At 36.0% G+C, this 10,031-nt stretch overlaps 1 long non-coding RNA gene across 1 annotated transcript in view; it reads right to left on the reverse strand.

The window, feature by feature from the left end:
- Positions 1-9,751, reverse strand: part of LOC107699918 (uncharacterized) — a 22,219-nt gene extending 12,468 nt beyond the window's left edge. Inside the window, exons 1-2 of the long non-coding RNA XR_001635509.1 lie at positions 9,741-9,751; positions 6,378-6,384 (exon numbers count right to left, since the gene is read on the reverse strand). This is a non-coding gene — a long non-coding RNA (uncharacterized LOC107699918). The remainder of the gene's footprint in view (positions 1-6,377; positions 6,385-9,740) is intronic.
- Between the last annotated feature and the right edge of the window lie 280 nt (positions 9,752-10,031).

The following is a 10,031-nucleotide window of genomic DNA, read 5'->3' on the forward strand; positions in this document are numbered from 1 at the left end:
GTATAATAAAATATTACTCCAGTAAAAGTAAAAGTACTCAGTTTTCAATTTTACTCGAGTGAAAGTACAAAAGTACTCGATTTTTTATGTACTTAAGTAAAAAAGTACTGATAGATAGATTTATTTTGCAATTTTATGTAGTCTACTTAATTTAATTTTATATTAGCACATATTTTTTATAATCCTACCGCTCAAAATACCTATAAAATAACCACTATATGGAGTCAAGATATATTTGAGTTGTTGATATGGACTACGTTGACGAGAGTGATGTAGTAATGTTCACTGTGAAGCTTACACTGCGATGTACCTGAGAGAAAACAGATTTGACCATCTGATTTTCACCAGTAAGAAAAAAAGCTAGTTAAAGCTAGTTGTTTTGCAGAACATCACATTTATATATTACATGAGAATAATAAGCCATGAGAGAATGCATCTTTACAATACTGTGGAGGGAATAACATGCCACATTGATATCATGGTACTGAATGATTTGCATGATTTATGTTCCATGGTATTTAAATGGTTCTCCAAGGTATTTCGAATAATAACTTTTGTGAAAACTGTGATTCATTTTATTTGTAGGGTTTTTGATGAATACTGTAGAAGATTCAATTGGTGAGTTTTTTACTGTCACTTTAGATCAATTTAATGTATTCTTGCTTAATAAAAGCATTTTCTTTGATTAGAAATATTACTTTAAAAAATCTTATTGACCCTGAACTTTTGTATGATAGTTTATTGGAAAGTCGGTCAGTTTGTTCGGACAGTTAAAATAAATGAACAGATAGATAGATAGATAGATAGATAGATAGATAGATAGATAGATAAAATGTAGATTAGCTCTTTTATAATGTCTCTGAACAGGGCTCATCCAGTCAGATTTTAGAGCTGGAACTTTAGATCTGTTGTATACACACACACAGACACACACACAGACACAGTTAGCAGTGTGTTGTACATTGTAATGTTGAGTTGACTGTGCAGGCTACAGAGATGAGCTGGTTCTCTCTCGACTGCTCTTTGAACACTCACAACAAATGCAAAACGGCAGGAACATGGGCAGAACCAGGGCAAGAACTGACCTGTGTGTGTGTGTGTGTGTGTGTGTGTGTGTGTGTGTGTGTGTGTGTGTGTGTGTGTGTGTGTGTGTGTATGAGTGTGTGTTAATGCCAGTCATACAGACAGCACCATCTCCGTGGCTCTTACTGACCTGTTCCATAGTGCACAGCGCTTCTGAGACGTCCTCCCTTCTCTCTCCGTCACATTCTTTCTTCCGGTCTTTGTGTGAGCTTTTGCTCTCTTCCAGGAATTCTCTGGGAGGAAGAACAGTCTTCCTGCTCTGATAACACGTCAGTTGCCCTCTCTGCGAGTCTGGGGGAAAACGTTTTATGTATATTTAAACACACACATGCACACATATATCCACATGTCTTAAACTGTCCGGCTTCCTGATGCTTCCTCCAGTTTACGCATCTGAATGTTTTGTTCCGTCATCTATTGCACTTTTGTTTATTATTAGTTGCAACCTTTTAAATAAGCAGACCAAAACATTAAATATAACCTGATTATATTGTGAAGGTGGGCTTGAGGAAGCTAGGATATCGTCAGATAATAGGGGTGTAGCGGAGCACAAAAAAAAAAAAAAAAAAAAATAATTTTTTTTTAAGAGTTTTACTGAACAAACTATCTTTTTAAAAAGTCTTTCTTTATTGCTGCAACTGGCCACAACAAATACAGCAGTTTATGGTGCTGTTATAATTAGGGGAATACATTTGAAGTGCTTACAGTTTTGGATGCAGAATGTTTTGTTATTGCTCTCCCTTTCTAATCCTCTCTTTTTTACGCACTTACATGCGCCGTGTCCTGACATTTTATCCTACCCTTCAGATTTTCCACCCAGGGTTTATTGCGCATGCGCACATTTTTCTCACGCTGAACAATGATAAATACTGTATATGCATTACTGTAAGGGATAGGTTTAGGGTTGGGGTAGGTGTACTGTAGACATTTATAAAACACAATCTAATAGGTAGAAAAATTAATTTATTGTTGGTTTCCGGCCATAGCTGTATCCTTTCTCAGCCACAACCCTGAACAACACATAATTACTGTATTTGTATTACTGTAAGGGTAGGTTTAGGGTTGGGCTTGGTGTAGACATTAATAAACCATAATTTGACAGGTAGCATTTTTCGTTGTCCAATTGTACTTAACTATTTTAATGGGAGGTAGCAAAATCTGACAGGTTAGCACAAATCGACAGAACACCGGCACTCATTCATTGAGGTCTGCAAAGTTAAAGTTAAAAGACTCGCTTGTGGTCAGGATGAAGCTTTATTTAAAATGGAAATAGTTGCCTGAATTTGTAACATTTACATGCAAGTATACAACTGTAAGATATACATTGTGTGTGAAAATGCATCTCAAACACATTAAATGAGCATGTTGTCATCATTTGCTCACCCTATAAGTTTCTTTCTTCTGGTGAATGCAAAAGAAGAATAACCAAACAGTTGCTGACTTCATATTTTTTTTCCATGCTATGTTAGGTCAATGGCTACCAGCAGCTGTTGGTACAGAATTTTTATTTTTTGGGGGTGAACTATCCCTTTAAACGACACGCAAATCTTACAGTAGGTTTATGGCTTAGTTTCAAATGCTTAATATAAAGCATGTCTACATGTTTAACTTGGATTGTGCAATTTTCCAGCAGCTTACGCCGTGTCCTTTGTTATTTTTCAGAAGTGTTGCAACATCAAAGTATATCGACGTAAACAATACTGTCCTGAGTTTTAAAATATGTTCCACACACAGAGAAGTTCCATACTTGCAGTGATTAAAACAACACCGTTTTCATTTGGTACACATGTGATGAACCAAAACAGACCCATATCAACAATTTTTGTTACGGATACGTGTACCGTTACACCCCTATCGGATAATATCAACATATTTTTCTGAATAACCTGAATTTTTAGGCCTGTCAATTAAAAATGTTAATCAAATTAATTACGTTATATGCTGAATAATTAAATGAATTAATTAATCTGTTGGTGGAGAAATGCCTTATGGAATTTATGTATGGGTCAGAGGACATGATTAATTTTTCATTTTTTATCCCTTTTTTTATTTATAATTTTGCACATAAATTAACAGCCTTTATTTATTTGCAGCCTTTTGACTTTATTTGAAAGGACAGCGGAGGGAGAATGTGATCTGAAACGAGGCGCATTCGATTTTTTTGACTATTTTGAATAAAAGCCTGATATTTTTTATGTGCAAAACCATTTCTACATCCTTAAAGTCCCCATTAAATCAAAATTAAAGTTTTTTGGGTGTTAGTATCAATATGTTAGTCTTAAGGTTATCTATAAGGCAGTGTGCTCCAAAACAGTGACAAAATTCGCATTTAGAAGATATAAACATTCAAAGCTTGCAGTTCGTCACTTCCGCCAAAACGGCTCAACGAGTTTTTTTGACGTCACATCGTACTTCAGCTTCTCATCAAACTTTCTGTCCAATCAGATGCTCTCTAGAAGCAGAAGCCCCGCCCCCTACACTATAAAATAGACGCTGAAGCCGCGGCTGAAATCGGTCACTTGTCCACAGAATTAGTATGTTCTGTACAGTGAATGGCACGTAGTGCACTATATAGGGGACAGGGAACGATTCAAACAGTGTAAACATGCTTTCCATTGAGGAAAAAAATAAGTCTGGTTTGTGTCACGCTAACTAATAAACCATAATTTGACAGGTAGCATTTTTCGTTGTCCAATTGTACTTAACTATTTTAATGGGAGGTAGCAAAATCTGACAGGTTAGCACAAATCGACAGAACACCGGCACTCATTCATTGAGGTCTGCAAAGTTAAAGTTAAAAGACTCGCTTGTGGTCAGGATGAAGCTTTATTTAAAATGGAAATAGTTGCCTGAATTTGTAACATTTACATGCAAGTATACAACTGTAAGATATACATTGTGTGTGAAAATGCATCTCAAACACATTAAATGAGCATGTTGTCATCATTTGCTCACCCTATAAGTTTCTTTCTTCTGGTGAATGCAAAAGAAGAATAACCAAACAGTTGCTGACTTCATATTTTTTTTCCATGCTATGTTAGGTCAATGGCTACCAGCAGCTGTTGGTACAGAATTTTTATTTTTTGGGGGTGAACTATCCCTTTAAACGACACGCAAATCTTACAGTAGGTTTATGGCTTAGTTTCAAATGCTTAATATAAAGCATGTCTACATGTTTAACTTGGATTGTGCAATTTTCCAGCAGCTTACGCCGTGTCCTTTGTTATTTTTCAGAAGTGTTGCAACATCAAAGTATATCGACGTAAACAATACTGTCCTGAGTTTTAAAATATGTTCCACACACAGAGAAGTTCCATACTTGCAGTGATTAAAACAACACCGTTTTCATTTGGTACACATGTGATGAACCAAAACAGACCCATATCAACAATTTTTGTTACGGATACGTGTACCGTTACACCCCTATCGGATAATATCAACATATTTTTCTGAATAACCTGAATTTTTAGGCCTGTCAATTAAAAATGTTAATCAAATTAATTACGTTATATGCTGAATAATTAAATGAATTAATTAATCTGTTGGTGGAGAAATGCCTTATGGAATTTATGTATGGGTCAGAGGACATGATTAATTTTTCATTTTTTATCCCTTTTTTTATTTATAATTTTGCACATAAATTAACAGCCTTTATTTATTTGCAGCCTTTTGACTTTATTTGAAAGGACAGCGGAGGGAGAATGTGATCTGAAACGAGGCGCATTCGATTTTTTTGACTATTTTGAATAAAAGCCTGATATTTTTTATGTGCAAAACCATTTCTACATCCTTAAAGTCCCCATTAAATCAAAATTAAAGTTTTTTGGGTGTTAGTATCAATATGTTAGTCTTAAGGTTATCTATAAGGCAGTGTGCTCCAAAACAGTGACAAAATTCGCATTTAGAAGATATAAACATTCAAAGCTTGCAGTTCGTCACTTCCGCCAAAACGGCTCAACGAGTTTTTTTGACGTCACATCGTACTTCAGCTTCTCATCAAACTTTCTGTCCAATCAGATGCTCTCTAGAAGCAGAAGCCCCGCCCCCTACACTATAAAATAGACGCTGAAGCCGCGGCTGAAATCGGTCACTTGTCCACAGAATTAGTATGTTCTGTACAGTGAATGGCACGTAGTGCACTATATAGGGGACAGGGAACGATTCAAACAGTGTAAACATGCTTTCCATTGAGGAAAAAAATAAGTCTGGTTTGTGTCACGCTAACCACCGCACCGCACACACACTCTGCTCCGGTCCAGAGACACGATAGCACGGAGCGGATCACATGCACGAGTCAGCACAGACCACAAAATATATCGGAGCTATTTGAATTCTACACAGAATGCTATATTTTATAGCAATATGGATGAGATTGTGGCTGGTCAAATGCGGCTTTACGGAGTTCAACGGCTCTGAACGGCTCTAGTCCAAGCTGTGATATAAACGAACGCTATTGGCTATTTTAAAAAGGGGCGGGGCTGCTTGATATGTCCCGCCCTGTCTTCCTGTTTCAGTTAAAATTACGTCAACACAGAGTAATGCTGCGTGTTTCTAAGCATTTCAGGGGACCTTTAATCTTGAGCATTACACGCTGTATCTTTGAAAGCTCAATTTGATGATTCCAAAAGGTTGTCGAAAGCACTTACAGTACTAATCTTGACAGTAATAAACATGTAGTAGAAACGCTCCTTTGAGTGCATTCTAGATGTTTGCACCACTTTGTGTATGGCACTCATTTTGATAAAATGCCATGATATGCACCCTAACACGATATCCCTCATTTTCAGCGGCAGCAGAAATGAGCCTCGGGATATGAATGCTGGCTTGTTTTCGGAGTGTAAATTTACAAAGGGCAACTAATCCTGATTGGGTTATTGGAGGCTTTTGCATTGCTCACAAATAACTGTGGAACCTGAGATGCACCTAATAAATGAGGTGAAGCTTTCGAGTACGAACCGCTGCTCTTTGTAGAATGAGGTCAAAGAAATACATTCTACATCAGGGAAATGTGGCTGCCCGAATATATTGTTAGTTGTGTGAAAAGCTAAGAAAGTACCGTGGCAATTGACATACAGCCATGTACCCGTTCCTAATATTAAAATAAGTAATAATGGCCTTTTCAACTTTTCCAAATGAAAAACTGTTGCGGCAAATTACACTGAATGTAGCTCGATTGTTCTCATATTTCTTGTACTTTTCTTTTGGCCCCTTATAATTGCTTCATTGTTCCCATGTAATGTTCATGAGACATATAATGATTATTAATAATGTAATCCAAGTTTAATGGCATTAACATTTCAGCTGACACACCCCCAGACGCCTGAAAGTTTTAAGTGTACTAACATATGCAATTACTAGTACTGTAGGATTATTTCTCATAATACTAAAAGACCTGGGAGTTGCATATTATAGGCAAGTCATTTGACTGTGCTTATTGTGAATATTACATTAATTAATTCAAATGATCAGTTCAACTATTAAAATGCATTTGCTATAGTTTAATAGTACATTGTTTTTGTGGTTAATAATTATCCTGCAACTCCATAAATTATCGTCTTCATTAAAGGACTTGGTGGTCATGGTGTTATAAAACATTAATTAAAGCTTTATAATTAATGATTCCATGTTGTTAAGGACATAAATGATATCCCCTTTGGCCCTCGTTGAGGACAAGAGGGCGTGCCCTAAGGAAGGATATCCTGGGTCAAAGGTCATGAGCGCAGGATTTCCTCTTCCCTCTCTTCGCTCTGAGCTCTGAGCTGTGAGTACTGCTGACTATGTAAAGTCACACACTAGGTCTATTCATACACGCGCACACCTAGGATCTACTGTATTTCTAATAAAAATATGAAAGCATATATCCTCTCCCTGCCACCCACTGTGCTTATAAATGGCTTTGCCTTCAAATATTCCTTATACGTTATTTCAATTATTTTCTGGTATTCTGTAAACCAGGAAAACAAGACATGTATGAATAATTAGATGCAATTATGCTGCCACAAAAAAATACAATAAAATGTAATAAATAAAATAATCTCTCTTTCTCTCTCAGTCTATATGCTATGCATTATATTTATTACAATTAATGGCAAAATAAATGTTTGGAAATGTAAACTGATATTTCCTACTGACACACTACAGCAAAATATATAAATAACTGACTAAAAACAAAGTTTTTGTTGATAAATACTAATGGCCTGAGACTTGTGCACAGTTGTGTGTGTTACAATTATTGTTTGTAAAACAGTAGTTAGTGACATTTTTGATTAAAAATAACATTAAATAAAACATTAATATTGTAAAGTATTACAGTAAAGAACTTTATTTTGAAATGTAATTCAATCCTGAAGGCAAAGCTGAGTTTATCAGAAATAGGGATGCTCATATTGGCTGTTTAACCATTAACCGAAAATAAGAATTTTGACGATTAATACTATCAGTTAAACGGTTGTGCACTGAGGTAGGTCTGCTATTTATTTTTATGTCTGATGAAAAAAACAAGACTATGCTGGTTCTTCAAAGCACACAGAAGGATTCAGTGTGTGTTTTTGTTAATCTGTTGATTATTTCAATGAAAAATATTTAGTGTAGCCCTATTCTTTTTATTATTATTATTATTAGTAGTAGTAGTAGTAGTAGTAGTAGTATATTTTGTATGGGTCAAGCCACTCATCAATGATTTCTGAAGATCATGTGACACTGAAGACTGGAGTAATGATGCTGAAAATACAGCTGCGCATCACAGGGGAAAAAATTACATTTTAAAATATCTTCAAAAAGAAAACAGTTCTTTTAAATTTGAATGATATTTCACAATATTGCTGTTCTTACTGTATTTTTGATCAAATGCAGCCTTGGCCTTTAAAGCTAAGAAATTTTAGTTTAGTTTAGTTTAGTTTAGTTTAGTTTAGTTTAGTTTAGTTTCGGCCTTGGTCACTAAAATATTCAGTAGTAAATAGCACTACAGTGTCTTACACTTTCAGTTTTAAAAATGTTCATCTCTTATCTCACCTAGGGCACAACCATAGACTGTAAAAAAAGATGGACGACGCGTCTCCACTTCCTTCCACTATATAAAAGTGAAGCCAAAGCATCTCAGTATGGCCGCTGCCATCTTGAGTAAATTACGCCATTTGGAGCCCGAGTCTGCGCAGTAGCGATTTGTTTGGAGCCAGAGTCTGCGCAGTAGTGTCGTGAGGTGGAGCCGCGGTATCAAACTCCCGCCCAAACTCCCACAGACCCAATCAACTATAACGACACGCCCCATTTTTATATAGCATCAAATTACTAGCTAAAATCAAATTTATCACAAAAACGAACAATTTAACATATATCAGCGTTATAACAACTACCTTAAATGACCAAAACCATCTTTTGGAAAATTGTATTGGAAGCGTAATAAATTTTTTTATTTTGACTCGAGTCTCATTTGTTTACATGGAGAGGGTGGGGTTTATGACCTGTACTGCAGCCAGCCACCAAGAGGCGATCAAAGAGCCCGCAGCTTCACTTTTCAGGACGTGTGAGGCACACCCGGGCACAACGTAAGCTAGGACTGCTTAAATAAAATTAGTGCATTATGCCCCTGTGAGAGATTGTATTCAACCTCAGTAAAATTGACATTCATGCAGCTCACTCAGACAGATGGATTCCAGCACATCCATTTGGCAGCATTTCTCTTTGCTGTAAAACATCGAGGCTGACAAACAGCACTTGGGTGATTTTGCAGAACTGTTTTCCATCAGGTGTGCTCGACGTCCCCAACAGCTGGTTCACCTCTTATATGACCCTACACTGTATCAGAGCTGTCACACGGCAAGTCCTTCATTTCAGCTTGAGCACACACAAACACTCCGCTCTGCCTTCACAGTCAAAGTTATTTTGGAAAGACTTAAAGGTTGTGTTTTGAATTTGTGCAAAAACAGGAGTAAAGAAAACATTGCTCACCCACAGCCTGGCTGATGAAACTGAATGATGCAAAGTATGCCTTTCTGTCAAGTTACCCTAAAGATTTACTCTGATTATTTATTCATTCAGTTCTGTCTGGTAAAAGCTCTGGTTAAAAGAAAGCTTTAGTGCGGGAAAGATGAAATATTCGTGCAACATCAGAGCCAATCAGAGACTGAGAGAAAGAGGTAGATGAGAGCTTATGAATACAAGAAATGAGTTTTAGTAGCTTAGAAGCATAAACACACAAATGTTTTTTTTTAAGTGGGACTCATCAGATTATTTTGCATAAGATTTGTACCAGGCATAGATGCAAACCCTGCGTGGCTAATGCAATGTTTGTTCTTGGATTGAAATCATCAGCTTTCACCACTGCGCCTTGAAAATTTACATTTTTATGTAATGCATTTACATTTACTTCCATTTATGCTTCTGACAGGTGCTCACTTATGAAATATCATGAAAAAAAAATCTGTTTTGATGCCTTTATACCTGAGGATGCACAAAAGTAGATTTTTTTTTCTTCTCTATCTTTGAATCCCAGTGTTCTTCAAAATGTCATATTTTGTTTGTTTTATTTTATTTATTTATGGAAAAAAGTAATTCATGTTAAGTACTTTTTCTTTTTTCACATTTCATGTTTTCATTCTCAAATGAGGATTTATTTAATGTTTTTTTTCATTGGTTGACAAACTCATTTCACATTGAACTTCAAAAAACTGACTTATGTTGCTAGCTAGCGACTGCTAATTGCTTCAGTTATATTATATCAAAATATGTTCATGCCTTTTGATTTAAATAAGCTGAAATGTACCAGTGTGCTTCATCTTTTTAAGTGAGACTTTTCTCACTTCCTGTTTTGATATATGCTTTAAGCTGATTTGGTTATTGCTTTTCAAAGAGAAAATGTTTTCTCTCTCCCTCTCTTGCGGTGTTGAAATGTTTCACTTGAATTCTTAACATTAATTAAGAAATGTTCATTAAAAAACTGGCCTTCAATC

The sequence above is a fragment of the Sinocyclocheilus anshuiensis genome, unplaced genomic scaffold, assembly GCF_001515605.1.
Source record: "Sinocyclocheilus anshuiensis isolate Anshui unplaced genomic scaffold, SAMN03320099.WGS_v1.1 scaffold823, whole genome shotgun sequence".
NCBI lineage: Eukaryota > Metazoa > Chordata > Actinopteri > Cypriniformes > Cyprinidae > Sinocyclocheilus > Sinocyclocheilus anshuiensis.